A 26,319-nucleotide genomic window follows, 5' to 3' on the forward strand; every position below is an offset into this window, starting at 1 on the left:
TCCTGACACAGCTGGTGAGTGAGACAACTAGGGAAGGCACTCATTGGACCTGTTGTTTTCAAACAGAGAAGGACTTGGGGGTGACATGGTGGCTAGGGGCCATCTTGGGCACAGCAATCATGAAATGATCAAGTTTTCTATTCTTAGAGAAGTCAGGATGGCAGTCAGCAGAACTACCACCTTGGACTTCCAGAGGGCAGAGGCTGGTGATCCAGTTCCAATCTAGTGCCAGATGATCTGAATTGCTGCAATTTCAAAGCAGTTGACTCCTTGGATGGAAATCGTCTCAGCTTCTATTAGGTGTCTACAGAATAGGTGTGCACACTGGGCGGAGTGTCTAGGCTCCTGTTGTGATCAGTGAGACTGGTAAATGCCAGCAATGGGCTTCAGGGTGGCATTCACCTGGCCATAAGCAAGAGCCTGCTCCAGGCAGGGTGAGACATTGTGGAGATTACATTGTCAGCACTGACTGCAAAGGGCACCCCCTCATCTCCAAGTCCAGGCTGCAGTTACCTACATTAAAACAGGAGAAATCTCAGTATTTCTTTATTCCCTGTGTTCAGTAAGACCAAAGCAAGTATAGCGCATGCCCATAGCAATTTCTAGGCCTAAATGGTACAAAACAAATAGGATTAAGAAAAGGAATTGTAATAGGTTTGACTTGTTGAATGTGTGTGAGAATTGGTTGCGTAGGAACTAACACAAAACTCATTGTAATCATGTCAGTCATAATAAAAACTACAGAGAAGATTAATTTTTTTGCTATCTGTAAATTAGCATCTTCTGTTTTCTTGAGGTGGAAAAAAGAAGAAAGCATGAAGAAAGCACTTGCGCTTGAAGGGGTGGATTTCGAGATCTGCTTATAATAAGATAATTATTGCTTTTTAAGGTTCAGCAGGAGATACACTTATTGTGTTTAATAATGGCTCTATTAAGAACACAGAGCCAAATAATCAACAGTTGTCCTGCCTCACAAGATTTACAATGAAAGAGTGTGATCTGGAGCAGTAGAAGGAAGAACAACAAAGTAGACAAAAGTGGGAGATAAACAGCTCTATTTGAAAACTGACCACAGCAAAACAAAAGGCTATTGGAGAATATCTGAAGTAGGTTAATTACACAACTATGACATTAATACCTGTAATGGCTATAATAGAGCATATTTGCCAGACGTGAGTATCATTAAAACAAAAATAGATGGCATATTTAAAAGGATATCCCTCATAAAGCAGTATTTCAGTAGCTGCGGACTTGACCTCTGCATCTCAAAACAAAATATCATAACAGAATTATAGATGTAACATTAGGAACCATGAAAGTTGGTTCACTGTCCCAGAAAAATTAGCATTAGCAGGCTAAACTAATAAAGCAGAAAGATGAGCACTGTGCAAACTAGGAGTATTTTAACAGTGTCACAGTTTAACTCCAACCAGCAACCCAGCACCATGCAGCTGCTTGCTCACACCTCCCCCAAGTGGGATGGGGGAGAGAACAGAAAAAAACCGTGTGGGCTGAGATAAAGACGGTTTGATAGGATAGCAGAGGAAGAGACAATAACAATAACGAAAGAAAATGCAAAACAAACGATGCACAATGCAAATGCTCACCACCTGCTGACTGATGCCCAGACCAGCCCCAAGCAGCAGTCCTCCCTGGCCAGCGTCCCCCAAATTTATATCCTGAGCATGACATCATATGGTATGGAATATCCCTTTGGCCAGTTGGGGTCAGCTGACCAAATTCCTCCCAGCTTCATGTGCACCTCCCTGTCTTCTTCTTGACAGACCAGCATGAGAAGCCAAAAAGTCCTTGACTGCTTAGCCACAAATAAAACATCAGTGTGTTACCAACATAGTTGTTATTGTAAATCCAAAACACAGCACCATACCAGCTACTAGGAGGAAAATTAGCTATATCTCAACCGAAGCCAGGACAAATACTCTTAGGAATTCTGGGTTTGTACAATCTCGCCAGCAATTAGGCTGAAAATTTTTCAAACTTCAGTTATGGATGAGGTTTCAGAGGGGAAAACTCTTCTCTGATGTGTAAGAATGAGCTCAAACAAGACCCAAAAGCCCAAACTTCTCCTTAGATATTGATTTTTGCATTTCCTTCTCTCCCCCCACCAGTTTTATTAATCTTTAGGGGAAACAATTTTTCGGGCGTAATTTGGCCTTGAAGCCAGTGTCTACCTTAGAAAGCAATACCATGCAATAGGAACAGAGTGAAGAGGGAAAGGCTCAGAGCAGAAGAGCCAACACCTACCCCATACACTTTATAGATTATTTATTTCCATATAGCCTGAATGCTTCTTGATGGTTGAAGTGCATTGTGTGCTGTCCTAGAGCACCTATTCTCATCTAGCTTATGTGAAAGAAATTCACAGGCTGCCTGACCCAAGTGCAGTAAATGGAGACAGTCAGGAGATTAACTTCAAAAGCTTTCTCCTCATCTGAAGTAAAATGCTAATATAGGGTCACCTTTGTCATATGCATCACTTGCGGAAAAGTCAGTAGGAATTCTGTGCATCACTCAAAATATTAAATTTAGCCCTCAGACAATTTGAAACTAAGAATCTGCGCAAATATTTTATATAACAGTGGTTTCATAATCTTTTAAATCCTAAATAAAACATCCTGTTATTCTATTTTTATTGCCAGTTTGACATGAACATTTAATGTGCAAGTATATTTTATGAATTTATAAATAGCTACTTTTTCAAAACAGGGCTCAAATGTGTAGCTGCAGGTGATTCACTAAGAAAGAAATAAGTGCTTACAATACATGCAAAAAAAAAATAGAGTTGTCTGGTAAATATACATAAAAGAAGATTTGTCCACATATAAAAGAGCTCTTGAAGGTGTAACAGTCATCTTCAAATTGTTGCTTCATGGTTTAAAACTCCTCATAAATGATAGAAAACAGGAAGCATCTGTTTCAGGTAGGCAAACAGACTTTGCATCTCCCAGTAAACACTGCTTTTACTTCCATTGCTTCTCAGCTATGTGTTAATTCTAGACATCGTAGGTTGGAGTTTCTCAAACGCCTTCTCATTTTCTAGCTTCTAAACCTCTATGATCAAATGAAACAGATTAAGGAATAATGAAATGTGTAGTTTATGCACTGTGTTATTTTCTTTTATGTTTTACAAGAAAAAAATGTTTTTTTTTCTGCCAGAAAGTACAGTGCCTCCAGCTGCTTGATCTAAAAACACATCAGTGTTAAGGACATGTTCTTCTGTCTTTACCAACTTGGCAATGGCTCGTAACAGTTTTCCTTTCAGACTTTGCCCATGGAAGCAAAAAGAGAGGAACATTGCTTGCATCTTCAGAATGATTGTGTAAAGTTTTATATATATGTATGTATGCATATATATAGAGATCTAGTAATTGCCATGCTTTTTATCTCAGCTTTCTCAGATTTATTCTCCAGAAAGCACAATCAGGTGGTGAAAAAAACTGATCAATGCCCTTTCAAAGACTGGAGAACAGTGCTGTTTTCCTTTTTGCTTCCTCTGAATTTCTATTGAAATTTCTATATTTTATCCGAGTTTAAAAATTTGTTTTTGAACTATAAGTTTTGAGACGTTTTGTAGACGACCGCAAAACTATTGTGGCATCATTACCTTCCAAAGAAGTATTAGAAATCTCAGATCTGGACTCTTGATAAAGAGGGAAAATATCCTAAAATTATGTTATTACTGCTTGGAGAAGGCATCAGGACCAAAATTTAAAGGAAGAGGCTCAAACAGACCTAGAGTGGGAAACTACAGCAGGACTGAGCAGAACCTCATCATCCACCATCACCTATGGATGAAAGGATCTGCATAAGGCAGCTAGCAATTGAGAGAACATTTTCGTGATAGTTTTGATATTGGCTTTTCAGAGATCACAGATGTCCCATTAAGTAATTATTTCACTTGGCAGACCCAATGTAGTTTAATCACTCCTGAACAAGAGAGGGTCAAACAGAAGCTCAGAGAAGACATTAAGGAGTAGAAGTAGAGTCAAAAGGAGTAAAATATTGAGCAGCCTTCCTGATGTGAGCAGCCTTCCAGGTGTGAGTTTATGTAGGGAATAAGGAGGGAAAAGGTGATAGGAAGCAGAGCAGTCCTGAGCTATCAGCAAGATCATGAGAAGGTTTTGTTCTATCCCACAAGTGGTAGACTGTGGTCACGTGCCAGAAATGGAGGTGGGGCTGGAAACAAGTGCTTACAGATGAAGCAGCATCAACCGAGGAGTGGACAGAGCAGAAAACTTCCCCAGCAGGAAACTGGGTTGCTCTGGGCCAATGGATCTACCACACCTTTTCTTTAAACACAGCACTCCAAAATTGTTTTGGTGAATCCCTGCAGCTCCATTATATTTGAGCACGATCTACAACTGCAATGATCACCTGAGCAAACAGAGAAGACTCACCTACAACTCTCATTACTTTAGGATCATTTCCACAGGTCTTTCTCTGCCGTGTGACTCTGCAACAACTTTTAGAGACTGTCCGGTTGCTACAAGGTCTACACAATCCCTTCTGGGTCACTAGGAAAAGGTTCGCTGTCTCATGCTGCTCAGAATGGCTCCCAGGCTCTGCTCCCACCAGCGGTGCTGTTCTCCCTGCCTCTGCCCTCTCAGGGCTTCTGCAGCTGACACTGTTCAGCTGCTCTCAGGGAAGGACATTTTCCCCCCCTCCTTTGTGGCTTTCACCAACCCCCCAGTGCAGCAGCAGGACATCCCACACGAGTATACTGGGACCTCCAGCCTTGATAACTAGAACTGTGGTGTCTCCTCAAAATTCACAGGGTTTGCTCAGTTTATTGTGTGACTTCAAACAGGAAAGGACACCAGAATGATCTGCTACACTTTTTTTCTTTGAAATGCTTGAAGAAGGGCTCCTCAGTGGCCATGAGGCATGACCTGAGATCATTGCTAGGGTTTATAAAGGTGGCATTCTGCACCTATGCTAGTTTTAATCCCTATAGTTTGTTAGTCGCTAGAGAGGGACCCCAATTTTGTCTGCACGTCCTCCCGCAGCTCTATTTCCCCCTTGTGATGGAAACGTTCCCTACAAGAGAAAGCCCTGAGAGTCTCCTTCCCTCTGAGCCCAATGTGCCCATCTTGCCTTCATTTCATAATCCTCCATGGCAACATTTGCATTTTGTGCATTTACACTGAGCACAGTGACAGGTGTCCCAGCCCAGGTCTCTACGTGCCACTGCCCGGGCTCCAGCCCTGGGGCATCCCAGGGCAATGCATCACAGTGCTGAGCATCGCTGTGTCACTGTTCCTGTATCCATGCCTGGTCACATTACCCCACACCTCTGGGCTATCTGGCATGCATGGATCTCACACTCACCCTTCTGGGTCGTACCAGCAGCCCAGCGTTGTTTGCAAGCCCAGCAAGGCAAGGGCGAGGGCTGGGAAAGGGGTCACTGCTCCACCAGCCAGGCAGCAGCTCTGTTGGAGTGTCGTCCTGTTCTCTACTTCATGCTCATTGTAGACCCGGTGTTTTTTTCTTTTGTTCTAGACACGCTGAGAACCTGTGTGACAAACAGTCCCTGCATGAGAATGGCATGGAATTACTTTAAATTCCAGGGAGATTTCAGTTACACTTGGTGACAGGAAAAAGTAATCACCAGAACTTTCACAAGAAGTTAAACATTCAAAATACATTGTATATGAAAACTTATCAAAAAGCTGATTATACCAATACCAATTTATGATCTTTGAAAGTATGCAGAGACCTCGAAGAGCACTGACTAGTCACGGAAATCTAAATACATTTTGCAAAAAACCTACAAAACACTCCTTTCATTATTCATAACTGCAAACCCAAGAGGAAGTGCTGTGATCAGTTGGTATGACACAGGCTAGGGATACAGTTCCAAAGAAATCCTAAATTATTGAGCAAGAACTTTTCTTTCAGAAGAGCATCCACTTCTCATTTAAAAATTTCTGCTACAGGAGATTTTATCACAACTCTTGACAAGCTGTTCCAAGAGTTAAAATATCAGCCTTTGTATCTGTCTGGCTTCATTAACAGACACTGAATCTCACCTTTGCTACTTTAAAGAGCTTTTGCCACAAGATTTCTGCCCCTATGGTTACACTGAGAGTCCCATAGGACTGACACTTCTCTTGGCAATTAAAGACAGTTTGCGATCCTTGGTGCTGTCATTGGAAGATGTGTTTTTCTAGTCCTTCAAACATTTTTGTGGCTTTTCTTTGTACCAAGCTCAATTTATCAGTATATTCCACGAATTTCTGACACCAGAATAGGACATTATTCCACCAAGGCATTACCGGTATGACAAATGAACTGTAACACCTCTGCCTTCACTTGTCTGTATAACTGAGGCTGTTCTACCTCCTTTTTGATTCAGCCTTGCCTTGGGAGCTCATGCTCGGGTGGTCGCCCAACAGGACCCCAAACCTCCTGCAGTGTCTCTTTGCTCCAGCAACGTCTCATCTTCTTTTGTCCATTCTTCATTCCAAGACATACAATACTACATTTGTTCATATCAAAATGTAGGGTTTGTGTCCATCTTACTGAGCATAGCAGAGCCCTCTGTGTCTGTCCCCTTCATTTGATTTGTGCTACTTCTCTCAGTGTAACTGATATGGGCTACTACCATGTTTTCAGGTTATACAAAATCAGCATGAACCTTTTGCAAGAATGGGCAGCAGGATCCTTTGAGATTAAACCTAAAATCACCTATTTTAGATAAAAAGAAATCAAAGTGTACATGGAGTAGCATGGAGAATGTTTATTTTTTCTTTCTCTGCAGAAGTGAAGCTTAATGGCATATTCTTAGAGGTCAGTGTACATTTGCTGGTGATTTTCTGTGCTCCCTTTCTGGCTGTGTAAGGCAGGAGCCTAGAATTATCTGGGTTTTGAAATACAAAGTAAGATTTTTCCCTTTGCATTTCAACTCCTTCAGGTTTGGAAGGACTCGGCTGGTGGGTTTCATGGCTAACAAAGGCAGGCTGGAGAAAGCAGCTGACTACAGACACTTTTCAATCCCAGCCTGACAAGTTCTTTCTCCACTGAAGATCCATAATTCATATCTGTAATAAATTTAATCCATGCCAACACTCAGGGAAGTTCATATTTAATCTAATCTGCTCTTAAAAGATAGCAAAATGTTTGGCTGTAGATTCTTGGATTCAGCTTCTATCACTTATAACACATTCTGTATTTTTTGTCAAAGTATTTATCCTTTTCTCAAAAACAGAAAATAAATAAATTGTTGAGACGGGAAAGAACTAGCAGTATAACCAGAACTTCAAAAAAGTGTAAAAAGATCTAAAATTACACCTGCAGCTCAATGCTCAGAGAGAATAAACAGCCAGATACACACACACACACACAAACCCTCCATTTTTCTTTGATGTCTCTGATACAAATGTTGACGAAGAGCCATCTTGCTTACTTTTATGAAATAAACGTGAAATAAGAGCACAAGGTGGATGTCTGACTGACCAGTGATTTCCTGTTATGTTTACTGAAGCTACAAGGAGCAAGATAACAAGAAAGGAATAAAATTCAGGTTGTAATACAAGCCTGAAGATCATACTGATGCTGATAGCAGTGTATTTTTCTGCTCTTATTTTATTAAGATACATATGAAATTTCTAGGTTAGTCACTGCTTTCACAGAAAGTCAGTGAGCAGTGACTGGCTCCACATGGCTATCCAGCCAAGGGCTCTTTACAGAGGTGATGTCTCACCTGCATCTGTTCTTCAGCTTCCACACCCATCTCCTCTATCACCAGCTGTCAGCAAATTTACCATCTCCCCTCTCACCTCCCACTCGCCCGTTTACTCACACTGTAAGGCAGATTAGAGACAAACCCTCCACAGCAGAGAAACCCTGCCCTTCCCTCAAAAAGCGAAGCAGCTCATCCCCCTACTCACAGCCAGGGTCTTCACAAATTTGCTTTCTCTGACATGGTGCTCAGATTTAGCTTTCTCTTTTCTCTTTGCCATGGTGAGGAGCTGACATCCTCACTTTTGGGGGGAAATTGAGGGCAGAGGCAGGTACCTCTGTGATGCCACCTTTGCAAAGACCACATGGGAAAGGCTGGGTTCTGCACAGGACTGATCTGCTCTAGTTCTCCCCACCCATCCCACCATGTCAGGCCATCCAACAGCTTTCTCTTGGTTGTATCTGCAATGAGCACGGGTGAGCAGCCACAAGAGGATGATTAGCAGGGTGGCTGAGCCCTGAGACAGTGTGTGTGTGGCTGGTGGCAGCTGGAGCCTCCATCTTGTTTGGCCCTGCTCTGAGCTCTGTGGTGCAGAGCTGTGACACACAGTAGAGACACATCCTCTGGTCTCTCCTGTTCCTCAGCTTTATGCAACAAGTACTGCTCTTTCTGGCTGCCTGCCTCTGGTGTCTGCTCCAAAAGGGGTTCTCCTGCTTTGCTCTCTCCCAAACACACGCAGCTCTCATAAGCCATATTGACATCCTTCCTTCACACAAGGTCCTTATTCTGCCCAGCCCGTGGACTCAGAGGAGCGTACTTTTAAGTGTTTATTTTATCAAGGAGTCTAGTTATGTGCTCTGTTCTTAAGCAAGGAAGATGGTTGTCTCATCCATCACCTCAGATTGGCTTTCACCCCATGGCCCATATTCTGCTCTTCCTCAGCCCTTTCTCACCATCTTTAGCTAAGCCTCCTTGTAGCTTCTTCCCACTAAAGAGCTGATGACAAGTTGCTTTTTCTGCACTGTACAGGGCAGACATTTCACAGCAGATCTTGGTGCAGCTGGCAAAGGCTCTGGAGAGACCCAGGTCTTAAGGTTGCTCCACAAGACCCAGCTTGCCTTGAAGAACACGACCTTTAGCTGCCAGGCAGGACTGTGTGTGTCTTCCTGCAGCTGGCATGAACTAGAGAAGTTTACTGCTGTGTTGCGTGTTCTGGCTAATTCAGAAGAAATATGATTGTGTAAAAACACCTGGATGAAATCTTTATCATTGAGTGGTCTAGAACTTTTGTTATGAAAAATCAGACATTCTTGCTACAACATTCTGCACTTGCACTCACGTTTGTATGTCAGGAGCAGTTTTCCGTCAGAAGTCGTGCTGGGGAGCTTTTTGCAAGAGTAGACTGTAGCTGAGGCATTGCCCTGAAGTGTGTTAGAAGCGGAATTGATGCGCTGGAAACTGACATGGCATTTCTGCCACAAGAAGGATTTTCCATACATTTATGTTATGGTGAGAGATAGAAACAGGCAGAGCCATAAGCACCTTAAGGAGCCTGAGATGAAGCTTAAGACTGCCTGCAATTTTCTGGGGGAACATTTCTGGGGAAGGGAGGGCTGGTGCTAGCAGCCTAAATTGGATCACGGTTCCTTCCCAGCCTCCTTAATGGAGCGTTTATTTACTATTAAAGCCCTTATGGTTGCAAATTGTGACTCAGGTTTCTCATAAATACATATCAACATAAGTAAAAAGTTTTTAGCATTGAGTTAAAAGTGTGGGAACAACTGAGTTTGTGAACCCCTGAGCCTGCCGTAGCATGGATCCTTTCTATCAGAAGCCACAGTGAACATTTAAGGGCACCAACCATCTGCTGTGGTAAGAGCTACTTTAATGCTGGGAACAGTCTCCAGAGAGAAACAGATTCTTCAACGAAATCCCAAGTTTTCAGCAAATTCTCTCTATGATCACTGGATCTCAAGACATGTCCGGGCTACATTTATTACAGTTCAGGAACACAGAACAGGAGACAAAAGTGAGTGATTACTACAGTTGCAGATTTTGTAGCCTGGGACTATTGCCTGATTTGTACCAGCTGGTTATATAATATTTCATATAATATTTTATTATTTATTATATATGTTATGCATTGTGTATATTGTATTAATGACTGATTATGTATTATCCTATTATAAATGGAAATAACAGTGACTCCTTAGAGACATTTCCACAAGCTGGAGCTTCTTATGGTCTTGGGAGGTCATTCTGCAGCCAGAAATAGCTGAAGTACAAAGCAGATGCAGGTATCCCCAACCTCTGACCAGCTGTGTTTCCCGTGCATTCTCCTGAGAAACACACGTTACCTCCCCCCCAAATAAGGCTATGAGAGCTAAGCTGACTATCTGGCTGTTCCTTTTTGTTTTTTCAGCCACTATAGGTTTGGAAAAAAAAAAAGCCAACCGTGTGTGCTGCCCAGAATATAGTCCCATTGAGAACATTTCCAAATATTATCTCCATCTGAGGTGAGAGAGAACTTTCAGGATTATTTTTTCTATGATATTTTGAACACACATCAGTTTAAGATCATGCTCATTAACTGCTATTGGAAATTTTATTTGAAGAGTACTGAGTTACAAATACTAAATAGGAAAAGAACAATCATCAGGTACATAAGAGATGTTTTAATGGCCAAATGTTGGGGTTTTTTTACCCTAAAACCAAAGTAAGATCAATATCTGACGGTCAAGGATGCTAAATTATGTCAGTGTTTTCTGACCATTCTAGTAAATCCTAATGTTGAGTTCCTGAGTAAGTGGGGCAGAAATCCATAAAGTGAGTTTCTGTGGGAAAAGAAAAAAAAAAAAGACACAAAAATAATTAACAACCTTATGTTAACTTTAAAAAAATCATCTCGAAATAGAGAACAAGAAGGGAAACTTGGGTTTAGACCTTCATTATTCCCTTGAGCTCATCTAGTAGGCAAGACTGACATGGTAGCAGTAAGCATTTTCTACTGCTCTAGACAATTCAACATCCCTTTTAGAAATTCAAGAAGAGTTAAAATTAATTAATAACATGAATTAAATATGAAATCATAAATACAACACCTGTCCTGCTCTCTTTCTCTCTGTTTAAAGTTAAATTTGATGTATTTTATGCTACTCACGTAATTTCCATTTTCAGTACTTTACCAGTTTTATCTTTAGGTTTCAGAATTAACCACTTCTTAAAATGCATGATATCCGTTCACACCTCTTAGCTGTTTCTTTGCCCACCCACAAATTCCTGTTAACATCACTTTAACAGTCTATGCTTAGATGACTTCTTCAAAAAATGTACTATTTTAATCTTCCATCAGAAACAATTCTCTACTACTACTTGGTAGGTAGGAACTCCACTTCTTGAATGCTTTGCCTTTTATTCCAGTCAAAAATATTCCAACCCCATTCAAACATTAACCCCAAAGTGCCAGGCAGCCAGAGAGGTGGCTCCAGACTGTACCACTGCACGAACAGCGGGAACCACAGACAGAGGGAACCACGGACAGTGGGAACCTCCCTGCACTTCCCAGCAGATGCAAGTGGAAGCAAAGGGAGACCTTTCCTGTGCCCAGGTTGCATTGTTGCCAGCACAAGCCTGGGGAACAGAAGCGCTCCCACTGCTGTTCCACCACAGCCCCTGAGTCTCTTGGGGTTCTGCACTCCAGGGGGAGAGAACAAGACAGAGACTCCTAATAACAGGAAGATTCTGTGATTTTACAAATGTCGGACCATGGTAGCACTGCGTGAATCAGAGAGAAAGAAGTGGCTTATTGCTAAGCAAACTGCTTCTATTTTTGTACAAATAACAGTGGCTCAATTATGCGCTTAAGCACTGCTTTTAGGCAAATTTGCTTTCTGTAAAGCAAAAACAACGTGGTAGAAGTTACTTTCTACTACATCCCTTCAAACAGTGCAGTCTTTGTGCTTGTTAAACTATTATACAGTATGTAATCTCATTAAGCTTGTGAGACAGCGGCAAATTTCCCCTTTAGATTTTGTTATTTTTTTTAATTACATGCATTGTAAGTTTTCGTGATCTAAACCCAAGCTGCTAGGGCTTTTTTTTTTTTGCCTTTTTTTTTTTTTTTTTTTTTTAATAGAGACTCAAACATGAGAGGATCATCGGTAATGGCATTACAACATCTGTACAGGGATGGTGGGAGGGTCCAGCATAGGGCAACAAAGATGATGAAGGCAGTGGAGCACCTCCCGTATGAAGAAAGGCTGAGGGAGCTGGGTCTCTTTAGTTTGGAGGAGACTGAGGGGTGACCTTATTAATGTTTATAAATATACAAACGGTGAGTGCCATGAGAATGGAGCCAGGCTCTTCTCAGTGGCAAACAATGATAGGACAAGGGGCAATGGGATCAAGCTGGAACACAAGAGGTTCCACTTAAATTTGAGAAAGAACTTCTTCTCAGTGAGGGTGCCAGAGCACTGGAACAGGCTGCCCAGGGAGGTTGTGGAGTCTCCTTCCCTGGAGACATTCAAAACCCGCCTGGACACATTCCTGTGCGACCTCACCTAGGCGTTCCTGCTCCAGCAGGGGGATTGGACTAGGTGATCTTTCGAGGTCCCTTCCAATCCCAAACATACTGTGATACTGTGACCGAATCTCTTAGAATCGTAAGAGGAATATATTTAGCTGGTTTAGGTTCCTGTTTGATTTAAATAATGTGTTTTTTTTGCAGTTTTGGACCTTTCCTACCACAGCAGCTTGGTGTTTTTTCCCTCTGTTATTTGAAGTAGTTCTTAAGTCACTGAGATCATCTTTTCTGCTTAAAGCAAATTTTAAATAATACTTTTGTGGCAAGCTTTTTAGTCTGTCTTAATCATCTTTTTTTGTTATGTTGTTAGTATGCAGTTATCTTCTGGATTTCTGTGACTGGTGCCTTCAAGCACATCTCAATGGAATGTTTTCTTTACCCTGCCACATTTACGTTGCTTTCAGCTTGCTCAGAGGCAGTTTGACTGTTAAACTATTTCTTCCCCTGAGGCAATACTGATTACACTTATTTATGACATCGTCTCTGAAAGTGAGTTTTTTACGATTCTCCAAGGCAGAAATTTATTCTCAGCAATTTTCTTCCTTTACAGATTCCTTCAATAAAATAAATGCTAGAACGAGGTGCGTACAATGGGGATCATGCTTTGGTTTCAAATAAACTTAAATCATTAAGCCAAGTGGGTAGAGTAGCATGAGACGTGACATCCATTGCTTGTTGCCTCAGCTACCTTTGAATGATGAGTTGGTGGCATCCTGCGGTGTTTGTACTGGGAGCTCCCTAGATGCAGACCAGTGCTGAGATGTGAGTACCACATCTCATACAAAGTGTGCACAACCCACTTCATCTTGATGGGTGGTGACAGGTATGGGACATGTGCCCAGAGCAAGGGAAATTTACTCAGTGTTGCTCCTTTTGTATGTTCTCCTGTGGAAAAGGAAATTGGGACCACAGTGGCTGTCAGAGCTGTTCATTACGGGTGTTCAGTCCATCCCCTTTGGGGTGACTTCTTGTTGGTGCTAAAGGAGAACTGCACCAGCAGTCATGCATTTTTGTCTGGGACACTGAGGTTGGACACTTTAAGATGCTGAAACCATAACTGTTGTCTCACTGTAGTGACAGTTTCTTACGAACAAACGTACAGCAGAGATTCACCTTTCCCTCCTCCAAGGGTAGGAAAACACTCTTTAGAGCCAGCTATGTTGTAATCATTTTTGGACAATAAGTTGTTGCAAGAAAATATCCCCACTACTTCTTTTCAGCAGCTGATATATAACTTCAAGAGGTTCTCTCTTTTTATCAGAATGATAATAATGCCCATAAAATTACTAACATTTCTCCCAGTTCGTGGAGCTATATCTTCTTTTCATTATTTCATTAGTTTAAAAACTTTTGTAAGTGGCAGACACCAAATGAGAGACAGGAGTATGTGCAATAGCAAAAATTACAGTTTCCTAAAATCCTCTTGCTGTTGTCCCCCCCCAACCCATCCCAAAAGAACTGAGACTGTTGTATGAAGAACTGATGTCTGCTTATACATGGAAATGTAAAAGGGTGTGGATAAGAAACTGTTCCTGTTGCTCATTGACTATCCTCCTCTCCCTAAGGTTTTTCATAATTGCTCAGCTCAGCTCTTACCCTGCTCAGCTCATAAGAGAAAGCATTTCCACGGATGGATCTTCCATTCAGAGCAACAGCATGAGGTCTCCGTTTCAGGCCGAGTATTGTAATTTTGTTGTATTTCAGAGTGTCAGCTCCTCGGTAGCCATTTTTAAGTATTTCTGTCTTCAGATTTCCCTGGAAAGAGGCACAGAGAACATTTTAAGACCATAACAATTCTTTGGAGGTGACTTACTGCATACTGTTACTGGTGTGGTCTCATCTTTGTCAATAGACTATAGAACGTCTTCTACTGTAGACACTGAAGTCTGAGACCATAAAGGAAAAGCAACAGTCATTAATTTTCACATAAGAAAGGTTTCAGGTATCAGTATAAACTAACAAAGTAAGAAACAAAACTGCATTTACAATATTCCTTTGGAATCTTCTTGGACGTGTTTTTTCTTTCTGTAATCCATGCAAATTCAGTTCTTGTATCCACTTACAGGGTACAGTGGCATATGCAAAGCCAAAACCCAGACACAGAAATTCAATTAGTGACCTTAAGGCAGATTTAATTAACATCCACAACTAACTGCTTTAAACCATTAGCATCTTCCACAAACATTGCCTGCGAGATATCTTGCTCCTATTTTATATCCCAAATCTCCACAGCTCCTACTAGAAATCTCTGCTCTGTATGTCCCAGCTTTGAGGACACTGAGGGAACATGCTATGTCCACAGAGCCTTGTTTGTTGTACTTCTTATTTACCACATATCCCATATTCAGGGTGTATCAAGAGGACATACAAATCATTAAACAAATTTATTTGGATCACCAGCAACAGCAATTTCCCATACAAGCCATGAAGAAGAATCATTGCATTTGTGATGTGATCAAAGTTGTTAAGGAAAGAAAAATGAATTACACTGGTCAGGAAATGATGAATCGCTATGCAATCATGACTTTTTAAAAATATGCCAAGGAGAAATCCGTGATGGAACCTTTTGCATAAATTAGCTCTTCTTATGCATGGTAGGAGGAGAGCAGAAGCTAGATCACAATATTTGTAACTTAGGGCTGTGCTTAGACTGTTTATTTCAGGTATCCACACTGATTTAAACTGCCCAAATAAAGAATTATGGGGTATTATGGATCGAATGGGGAGAGGCCTCTAAAAGCCTCTGGAGATTGTGTTAGGCTACTTATATACAGTGTCTGCTCCCCACTGGCAGAGCCCCAGCATAGACACAGGTTCAGTATAGAGAGAGCACCTCTCTGCAGTGATTTACTGTTGTCTCAGGTGTGGCTAAGCAGGAGAGCTAGCTCCAGGTGGCCACCCCGTTAGCTCAGTGTGATGCCAAACTCAGTGATTACAACTGTATTAATAAATAAGGTTGTACTTGGGCTCGCAAGCCCTGAGCCAGGACTCTGCAGTAGATACCACTGTCCCTCTGGCCACGGTCTAGAACTGAAGGTCTTGGGGAAATGGAGAGGTGATGGTCCAGGGGAATGGGTGACCCTCTCCTCCCCAGGCATCTAGTGGTTAAAGCAATTTCCCAGGAAGGTCCTGAGTTCTTGTCAGATGGAGGGAACGCATGGACATCACTCAAAGCCCCATAAATGCAAAGCAAAAAGTCCTGTATCCGAGACCAAAAACCAGGACTTCCTCCTGCACTTCTGAGCAGCAGGGTCCTGATTTTTCTTTCTTACTGTCTTGCTCATGTCCTATGAACTTCACCTTTCCCTGTCACACGCACATTTTCCTCCTGAAAACTGGACCAGTTTTAGGAGGAACCGTCACTCGTGTTGCTCAGTTACCTAGTGGCCAGCGTACTCTTTCAGAAGCTCCCATTTCCTTGGGCAAGCAATCACCATCCATTTAGTGTCTGGACTCAATTGTTATGGTCTGAGCACATCTGCCTTGTCTGCCGCCTCTGGGGATGGAGGCAGAGTTTATGGCTCTCCCTGCTCATCCCTGAGATACAGCAGATCTTATACATCTGGTTCACGTATTTTTCTAGGCTTATAGGTTTGATATATGGGGCACTTTGACTCAGGTCACTTAGCCATTATGTGTGTCGAAATGGAGGTGTCAAGTGAATTAAAATACTGACCGCAGTGAGACAGTACCCGAGAGCAGGCAGCTTGAATCATTCTCTGAGTCGTAAGTGCCTGCACTAGTCTGGAATTCTTCTTTGTATTCTGGGTTGTTTAGATGAAAATATAAATGAGAGGGTCTCATCCTGTAGCTGTTACCTGCACAACACACTGTGCTGGGTTCAGAGTAAATGCTATGATGTTGGACCTTAGCAGTAAATCTCTTAGGGATCGAAACTTGTGTGTTCTCCTAAAACCAGGTGTGCTTAAATTATTCATATACTTTTTTCTTTTTAAGAATATAGAAATGTGCAACAAAATCCAAGACTCTCATACATTTCTCATACCTCTACAATTTGCTATTTGCAGTGGATTTTTTTCTTTAAAAACACATAATAAAAAATCGACATTAGAGATTATTGGAATGCAGATAGGGAGTTCACTCCTGGATTTACAGGCAGAAGTCAAATATGAGCAATAAGAAATGGAAGTGCCAGTGAATCAACAATCTAATTTGCACAGATCAGGATTTAATATAAAACTGGATATTGTTTTTCTGTAGTCTTCCTGCAATAAATTACCATACACAGACTACAGAAAGCTGAAGCGATTTTTCTTTCTTTTTACCGTTGAAATATCCTTTTTTTTTTTTAAAGAATAATTTTTTCTTGGTAAATCAAGAAGAAAACAAATTAAAAATTAAACTTAAAGTCCAGAGATGTGGTATTAGTTGCAGAAAAATATCTTCATGAATATACAAGACTACATAATAAAACCCATCACCTTACCCTGCTTGCTCTCACTCCTGGAAGACATACATTCTAAGAGCAATATTGCAATAGGAGTTAACACAGTTTTATTCTTTTGAATATTTTCTGTGGACTATCTTGGGACTTTTAGGAATAAACACCATGAAAACCATGCCACAGTCTACATACAATATCCTATTTCTTACCAGATGCTGGAATCATAGATGAACTATGATCTGTATAGATTGATGAAGTAGCTCAAGTTTTTTACAATAACTCCCACAGCTTACTGTCATATACTTCGAGAGCTTCTAGTAGGTTTATTTTATCAGATTTTTCTCAGTTGAAGCCCAGTCTGTTGGGTTTTTCTATTGAGCTTTCTCAGGGCATGCCTGCACAGAAGTGAGCGCTGTGTGAAAGGCCTCAGCGCGCTGACCCCAGGCCAATCTATTGTCACGCTGCATGGAGCGTCTGAGCAGCACGGCGGGCTGCCGGCAGCGTGCTGCATCGCTCTGCGGGACGCCGGCCGTGGGAGCCATCTCCGCGCTGTCAGACAAGGCAACACAAGCTAAAGAAGTGAGACTGCATAGTTCTCCACACCACAAAGTGCAGGCTTCAAGTGATCAATGTTAAAAAGTTGCTTGGATTTCCTGAAGAGAGGAATTGAGCCTTCTTCCACCCATCAGACTGGAAGCGTTCACAGGAGGAGGACAAGGAAAAGGTTCCTTGTTCCCTCAGCAGCAACTCAGGAAAAAAAAAAAAAATCTGAGCTGAAAAAAGTACTTTTTCAGATTCACATCACAGCAGGGACCTTGATGACGTGTCACTATGGTACTCAATGAAGCAGACACGAAACTGTAGGAGCATAGTTGGATTATTTTCTAGCTGTCTGTAGTTAAAGCATTAGTTAGCTTCCCAGGTTTAAAGGCTGAGCTATAAGAAAAAAGCTTTCCAGAGAAGAGTTAGACATCAGCACCTTACAGTCGCTACACTAAAATACAGATACCTGTGTTTGTAGGTACATTGTATGTTGCTACTTACTTTGCTGTATGTGTATTTAGCCAAAAAGTAGTTCTCGTTTTCAATAGTATCTGTCAAAACACAGAACAAGGAGGATTGGTATCAAAACAGGGTGTAAAATCCATGATCAGTTCACATTAATTGTAGCGAGTAGCTAACATCAGACTAAGATGACTTGTGGGTTACTTTTCCTCTATTCTTCTCAGGGTGATCTTGGGGGAACTCGACATAAGTGATTGCCCTCTCTAGCAGAGAAGCTGTTCCCAGTATCACACCTTTCTCATATGAAAAAACTGATTTTAAGAGCAATCTGCTTCTCACCTCTGTAACATTCAACTTATGGCCAGCTCTCCAGCTACTTCTAGCAGGAATCTGTGCCATTACACAAGATGGCCTGAGAAGAGCCTGTACACAGACCCCGCTTCGCAGCAGGTGACCACGCTTACCGATTGAATCACCATCATCCCAGAAGAGAGACCCAGAAGCTTCTCCATGTTCATCCAAGGCGATAATGAGCCCAAATGGGTTCAGACGGCTGTTGAAAAACACATTGAAAAGTGCAAGTGCAAACTGGTGGGCAGTGTCCTTTCCAAGTTATTTAATAAAAACTTCTAAACACAATTAACTCCAATTTTAATGTTACAAAAAAAATTCATAACAGAAGAATGACAACCATATTCACCTAAATGGCTCCTGAAAGGATGATGAAAAGTTTACCTTGCCTTGTTCCACTGAAGTGTAAGATTCCCACTTTCTGAGTGCTCATGTGGACAGGTTTCCCCTTTGTTAGTGGCCTTACTGTATGGTAACTGGGCAGTCTGGGAGACAACTGGTCACCAGTGCTACCTTACTATGGTTTGGTTTGGTTACTGCACAGTGCTGTTCCCTTCCTTCCCTGCTCACATCAGCTTCTGAGCATGGTTCAGCTGTGAGACCCACATATTACCCACTGGCATGGGGCAGTAATTTTCCTCAAAAGAGATTTGACCTTTACCACCCTGCCCATGGCACTAGATAAATACAGCCAAAGAGAAGAGTTCTATGTTGTCCCCTTACATATGTTTACTTTGAATAGCTGGCCGCAGGTCAGTGTGGCAGTAAGAGTTGCAAAGGCTTTCCAGAGCATAACCACAGAGCCAAGAAGGTTTCAGCTGTGCAAACAATGATGTGGGGCCATCTCTGGGGTGACTTCTAATCCAATGGAGCAAATAACAGGATAAAAATACTGTGCTTATCACCTGGGACGGCAGCTGGAAGCTGCAGATAGCCTCTCTTCTGCACTTCCTTTTGATTGCTTTTTTGGCTGTCTGTGGGTCTGACCTGCACTGCGGCTGTTTGGTGATGGACGTGGATGACATTACCTCTTAGTAGTGGTGCTGGCTGGTGCCTGTTCTGGCAGGATGTAGCCTCCACGGATGAACAGAGGGATCTTGCTCAATGGCGCAGCCACGGTAGCATAGTTCTTCTTCCAGGTACTTGGCACTTTGTGACCCTACCACAAAATTTAATACAGTTAAAAACCCACAAATATGGGCACTATGTGTTCTGACCATATACCACTGAAAAAGAGAACAAGGGGTACATTTTCATCTCAATTACATCAGTGAAAATCCAAACAAAAAAGCAGATTTCAGGGGTATTATTCCAGTTCCTTTTTGTAACATGAAAGAGGATCTAGCCCCTGCAGTTATGCATATGCATGAGAAAGAAGCATCATGAATGAAAGAGAGCAAATTGTCTTTAAAAATGGTGTTATTATTCCAGACACTGTGGAAAAAAGAAAAAATCATCAAGACACTGAGCAAAAAGCAAGAGAAACTTTTGCTTCCTCTTTTTATGGACATGGAGGCTGTCACACTTCAGTGTAAGGTGACTTGTAATCATTCGGGAGTGTAAACTGCAGATTCTTTTCTCTTTTAAGGAAAAGTCTTCCACTTTCATAAAGTAATTGAAGCATTCAATGAGTGAAAATCATATATGTGCAGATAACTAGCACAAGTTCTCTGCATCATTCCTTTCTGGTTTAATGCCTCAAAATTTATGATAGGGACCCAACCTTGCTTTCGGATAAGCATCACGTTTCAGCAAGTACATGCCAAATACTGAGAGCTGAGCTTTGTTAATGCCAGGGTTAAAGGAACGTCCATCTGAGGACACCAGCCAAATGCTGAAAATGATGAAACTTCTTTAAAAATAAGTCTGAATTTCCTCCGAGAGCATTTCTGTCCTGCCCGCTCCTCTGCCAGCATCTCTCAGGGTAGTTAACAACAGCCTGATGCTCCTGGGCTCACATTTCTGAAAGCTCTTAGCATCTGCCTGACCACTGCTGCTGAAGCCAGCACTGGTGTTATCGTGCAGGCTGCAGCAGAGCACAGTTGGGTTGATAGTGAGCACTTTCAAAAGCACAGTACTGGGGATGATGGTGTTTGAAAGGTCAAAACTCGTGGTCCCTGAAATGAGAAGAGGCTGGCATTTTCCACAGAGCAAATTGTTCTGCATCTCTTGGAAGCATCTTTCAGAGGGGAGCCTCACCCTGCTCTCTAAACATGCCTTCTGTCAAAAGTAATATGTGTGCAAAAATGCATGCACAAAATTGTTTGCAGCATGTTCACAGGAGTACAACTCAGGATTCTGTCTCTGTTTCTATGCAGGGGAGTGTATCAGTACAAGAATTAAAACATGCAATAAGGCAGGGGGCAAGAAATAAATCTTGACAGTTTAATGAATTTCTAGGCTGCTCTGGAAAATTCAGTTCTCTGTGTCTTTACAAACCAAAAATAGAAAATAAAATGCTACTGAAAGCTGTGTAATTTACTCTCCCAGCTAGCCTGGTGTAGACTTTTTGTGCTCTAGTTTTCTTAGACACAGATGCAGAGGTAAAAATACTGCTGAACATTGCTAAAAGTTATTTGCTGGAATAGTACCATTTTAAATTATGTAAAAAATGTAAGAAAGTGAATCTTAAAAATACATACGGTATAGTAGTCAAACCATGTTGCTTCAGGGAAGTATACATCCACGGATCTTGCTCCCTGTAATTGTTATAAAGTGATTAAAGTCTTTTTTCTCTTTGCATTTCTGATATTACATGAACTTTATTATATTTATGCATGGAGAGATATATGCTGAATATTCTAATAACATCAAATCTTGGATATTATGGCTGAGTTATTATCATAGCAGTGGACTAGCGCTGGCTAATCTGTAACGCTAAACAGATGACCTAATCCTATTTGATGGGTTTTACTGTCATTCCATGGGATGATTCAATCTTATATGATTATTTCTGTCTAGTACATAGCTCTGTGTCTTGCAAATGTAACTGGTCAGGTGCATCCCTCTAACATCTGAGCAATCCCTTTGCAAGACATGACTTCACATCTGGTGTTGGAGTGGGGGGATACCATTGCTCGGTTGCCTCTGGCACCATTCCTGTTGGAAAAACAGGCAAAGAGCAAGGTCTGGCAAGGAGGATGCACAGTTATGTCTTCCTGGCAACAATTTAAAGTTGCAGATAAATAATAATAAATAATGTGCTGGTAATTCCACAAACTGCTGTACTTCTTTTTGCAGTCTGTGTTGCATCATATTGCTGAAAGGAGGAAATCACACTAAAGGCACTTTGAATTAATAACTGCAGGAGAAGTTGGAATCAAAACATACTTCCTTTTTTTTGTCATGAGTTGCTAATTTTTATGAACAGATTCATTTTTATTTTCAACATAGGTGTCTGCCCCTTTGCAGAGTTATAGTTTAGCCCTAAGGTTTACCCCAAGGAGCAGATGGAACATGGAAAGTAAAGGTGGAGGAGAAGAGTTAAGGCTAAGTTACCATTTAATATTTTAGGTACTTTATATTGAAGGAGTAAGAAATAATTTATTAAAGTATGCAAATCTCACATTAGAAGACTTGCTAAACTGGAAATTTGTCATATCTGATGGCCTGTCTCCCACAGTGGACAGCACGAGGTATGTCAAGGAAAGTGTCCTAGTGCTGCAGTCAGTGAAGTTGGGGTAGTTTGCTCTGTCTGTTTAGATCTTGCTAGCTATTTAACAATTAAAGGTTGGCTTAATCTATGAAATGCCTTGAAAAGTTGAAAGAAAAACCCTATAAATTCAAGATGCCACTCTCTGTATTTTCTCTACATTAACATGGCAACCCTGGGTATTCTGTGTGTAACCACTATCTGAATCTTGATGAGCCCAAATAACATGACTCCCTAAACAAGCCAGTGTATAGGGCAGTTTCCCACTTTAATTTTGATGGGTGTCTCACTTGCTCACACCTTAGGACTCAAGGAGTGAAGGGAAAGCTGTCCCTGACCCTTCTTCTCTAGACAAGCAGGTGTCATGCTGCAATTTGACACAGTCACTGCTGGCCTGCAATGCCACGGTGAGGGGCTTACAGTTCACCCCTGTCCCCTGCCCTGCTTACTGACGCCGGCCCTGGCTGCCACCTCTCTGCCACCGCAAGACTCAGCAACCTGTTGCCTCCAGAGCTCTGCTTCCCCCATCAGGCCACAGGCACGCATCCTTCCTTTTGAGATGCAGTCCCTCAGAAAACATTAGGAATCCCTAATCTAGGCCCCTGTCATTTTATGTATCCTTATAATGTTCTCTTTCTTTCACTTATTTGCAAGAAGCCACCCCTGGCTTGTCACCCTCTCTTTGTGGGAAGGTTTCTCTCTCATCTTTCATCATCTTGCTGGGCTGAGATGCTGTAAAATCTTGTTAGTCATCAGCTATTAGAAACCTGGGGAATACTGAAGATGAAGGATTGACGAATGAAGTGCCTGAGCAGAGTCAGAATGGTTTTAATGCAGGAATAAAAATTTCCTTCTAAATTCACAGAGGTACAAGGGCTGGATAAAAAAAGGTGGCTAGCAGTAGCCTGTTTAGATGTTTAATCATCAGTAACATGTAGAAAATGTGTCAGATATTCTGGCAACACACTGATTGCAAACAGCACTAGGATACATCCCAGGCAAATATTTAGCTCTGCTCAGATGTACCTTTCTGGTGCTGTCAGCAGCGAGTGGTGGGACAAGGAGAGGAACCCACTCTTGATCTGGCTGAGCAGTGAGAGCCCTGACCCCAGCACCGCCATAGGAAAATGTTGCCTTTTACACCTGTCATATTAGCAGCTAACATTGTCATTACTGTTTACATAATGACTGTGTTTGCCTGTGGTGCCGGGAAGTTCCTAGCACAGCCCTTGCAATGCTGCAGTTCCAAAACACAGGGAGTGAGCAGTAAAACAGAAACCAGTTTGCTTTAATATCTGCATGTTTCTTCCTAGCTCAACAATTACTGCTCTCTTGGAGAGAGCTGTCAGCACAGTAACAGGAGCACACAAGGGGCAGCATCCAGCCTGTTTACATCCACTCAGTGCTTGGAGAGGCAGGGAAATGCCGTGCCCTCACTTTCATCCTCCCGCTTCAAGCACCGGGCAGCTCTGTTCTGTCTGTGCTGCGCAGAAATGCGTTCTGCAAGCTTTGACAGTGGAGAGAAGAAATGAGTGGATATGAGCAAACATGCCCTGAATGTCATCCAATGCCCTAAGCGCAGCTCTTTTCTTTTATCCCAGTATGATGGCATTTTTTAATTACAGTACTTGCCTCTTGAAGAACAGGAGCAATCATAAAAGCAGGTCCCCAAAGGAAGGCAGTATCTATTCCATGAGTCTCCTGATCGGAGGTAAATCTGGTGTTGAAAATGAGATATGCAATGTTAATTCACATTTTTATAGAACTTGCAGATTATTTTGATGTCACTCACTGCAATGAGAAATCTGTTGCCTCAAAACATCCTTCAACACTGCCAAATATTTTTTGTGCTTGAGGGAATGCCAAAAGCTGGACAGAGATTCAGAAATCACAGTAGCACCTACCATACTGGAGCAGACCAGAACCCTCACAAAACGCTGGAGCTGATTTCTTTTCAGAAGAGCAGTGGTGGGAAAACAGCTATCTTAGTTCCTCTCCAGTGGGTTGAGACTTAATTGAGGGAGCCAAATTGCAGGATTGGAGTCAGGACCAGGAGAAGGAACACAGAGCCATAACACTGTGCTGTAGGACCCAAAGCATTTGTGAAAACCCTTGAATTTGGCTTCCTGTGCATTTCACAGGTTTGCATTAGAAATCTTTTGCAGGACAAACACAAATCAGCCTTCATACATATTGTTCTTTACAGCTGCCTTTCCTGAATGGATGAAAACTTATGGAATTTGGTCCACTTTATTGAATGCATTAAAATCATTTTGGATTCTGATCGTGTCCTCCAGAGTGCTTACAGTCCCGTTTGCCTAACATCATCTGCCAGCTTGGGAAGAGATCTCTATTGCACCATTAGCATCAGCTAATGAAAATATTGAATAGCATCTGGCAAAGAGGAGAGATCCTCCCACTCTCAGGAACCTCCACTCATCTGGCATAAAATCCTTGAGAATTCGAATAGGCTTTCAAACATTTGTAAAGCTATCTCTGAGGAAATTAGTGGTGGAACCTTGTGGAGTGTGCCACAAGCCCTCCCAAAATCAAGGTACCTTGTACCTCCTGCTTTCTCCTGCCCTTCTGCCTCCTTTCCCATCCAACAGCCCTGCTGCCTTGTCAAAGACGGCACCTGGGCTAGTTTACTGTCATTCACTTTTGACAAATTCACATTGGAGGTATAAATTATTTATTTAAAAGTTTATTTACTGTGTCCGTTTAACTGAGTTTGCAGCTGCGCCTGTCTCAGGACAGGTCTCTGTTACACTGGCTGGAGCAGTGTCTCAGTGTCACTGTCCTGCCCACTCGGTACAGTGCAAGTGTACACTGTGCACCCTGCCCAGACCTACAGGAACAACCCCAAATCACCAAAACCACCTTTGCAATAAAAAGATATGTATTCAGGGTTCAAATTTCTAAAATACTGCAATTTTAGGGAGTATGTGGAGCTCAGGAAAAAGTGTTCTTGAAGACATGCCTCAGGCTCTGATTGAAAAAAACTGCATTTCGTTCTGTTTCTTCTTCTGTCAGTAGCTCTTTTGGACACCTTAATCTTGATTATAATTTCATTTTGACATAATGCTTTGTAAAAATTAAAAGTGGGCTGTGTTTTTTGATGAATTACCTTGTCTTAAAGTTTTTGAAATATAAACTAGTTTTTCTTGTCAACTCTGTACTTTTAGTTTTGCTGTAATAAAAGTATAATACTGATTCAATATACCTTGTTGTGGAAGATTTCAAGAGAAAAAGCTGACCAAGAAATAATGACAAAAGAGAAGTTGTTCTTATTTGCATGCAGAAAAAAGCATCTCACCATCTAACCTGGCACTGTTTTCTCTAGCAACCATGAGCACAAATTCAGCAAACAAATGAACTTTCCCGTTTTGAAAATATAAGCCATTAAGCCATATCTGTGACCTGTGGAAGGTGCTTCATTCCATCTACATGCTTCCTACGATTAGATGCCAGCCTCTCTTCTGTCTGATTTTTCCCTTGTTTAGCTATTAACCAGAGCTTTCCCCTCCAGTAATGAATACCACATCCAGATCTTTTTGAGCAGCTAAGCTACTGGTGCCTCTGTTTCAACTGAGTGAAAGCCTCAGAGGAACCCAAAACAGTTACAGAAATCTACTGGGATTTTGTTGTTGTTTGTGGTCTGAAATGAGCACCTAAATATTTGAAATGAAATAAAAAATCCGAAATGACCACATGACCACAAGCAGAGTTGTTTACACAGTGAGGCTTGTGAAAGCGTAACAGCTGCACCGGAAAAACTAGAGCAGTTTTTTTAGCTCTTTTTTGTATTTGTTACAAGTAAGGGAAAGATTTGATGTAAAATTTCATCATCTGTATATCAAGAAGTGTGTTTCAGTTCTCTATCTCAACCCCACATTTCTCCTCCTATTAGCATCTGGGTCACTTTCTCTGACTGATCAGACCCACAAACCAATGAATATTAATTAGAAATAGCAAGAAATACTCGAGAGTTGGGGTTGTTCAGCCAGGAGAAGGCTCCAGGGAGACCTTATTGAGGCCTTTCAGTACTTAAAAGGGGCCTATAAGAAGATGAGGACAGAGTTTTTAGCAGAGTCTTCTGCAATAGGACAAGGGGTAATGGTTTTAAACTAAAATGGGGGAGATTCAGGCTAGACATGAGGAAGAATTTTTTTACAATGAGGGTGTTGGAACACTGGCCCAGGTTTCCCAAATTGGTGGTAGATGCCTCATCCATGGAGACACTCAAGATCAGGCTGAACAGGGCTCTGAGCAACCTGATCTGGTTGAAGATGTCCCTGCTCATTGCAAGGGATTGGACCAGATGACCTTTGAAGGTCTCTTCCAGCCCAAATAATTCTATGATTCTATTAATAATAATCAGAATTAACTAATAATAGTAAAAAATACTTCTAAGCCATTTTAGGATCTAGCTATGGCACCATTAGCAAGTGATGTGCCCAGTAGGATAGGGCCTAGGTAGTGAAACAGTTTCTGCTGGTGTCCTGATGCCTACGCTCCCTACATGCATTTTAGAGGTTTTATTTCCTAGTAATCCCAGCATGGTGCCACTGATTAAACTCCCATTAATGGCTGGAGCACACTTTTTGGCTCAGTTTCACCCC

General features: G+C 41.7%; 1 long non-coding RNA gene across 1 annotated transcript; it reads right to left on the reverse strand.

The window, feature by feature from the left end:
• Positions 1 to 13,894: 13,894 nt before the first annotated feature.
• LOC139827103 (uncharacterized) lies at positions 13,895 to 18,241 on the reverse strand. Its single transcript, XR_011737299.1, has 3 exons — positions 18,159 to 18,241; positions 17,734 to 17,783; positions 13,895 to 14,039 (listed from the first exon to the last, which is right to left on the reverse strand). It is a non-coding gene; the product is annotated as an uncharacterized lncRNA (long non-coding RNA).
• Positions 18,242 to 26,319: the final 8,078 nt, after the last annotated feature.

The sequence above is a fragment of the Patagioenas fasciata genome, chromosome 1, assembly GCF_037038585.1.
Source record: "Patagioenas fasciata isolate bPatFas1 chromosome 1, bPatFas1.hap1, whole genome shotgun sequence".
NCBI classification, from domain to species: Eukaryota; Metazoa; Chordata; class Aves; order Columbiformes; family Columbidae; genus Patagioenas; species Patagioenas fasciata.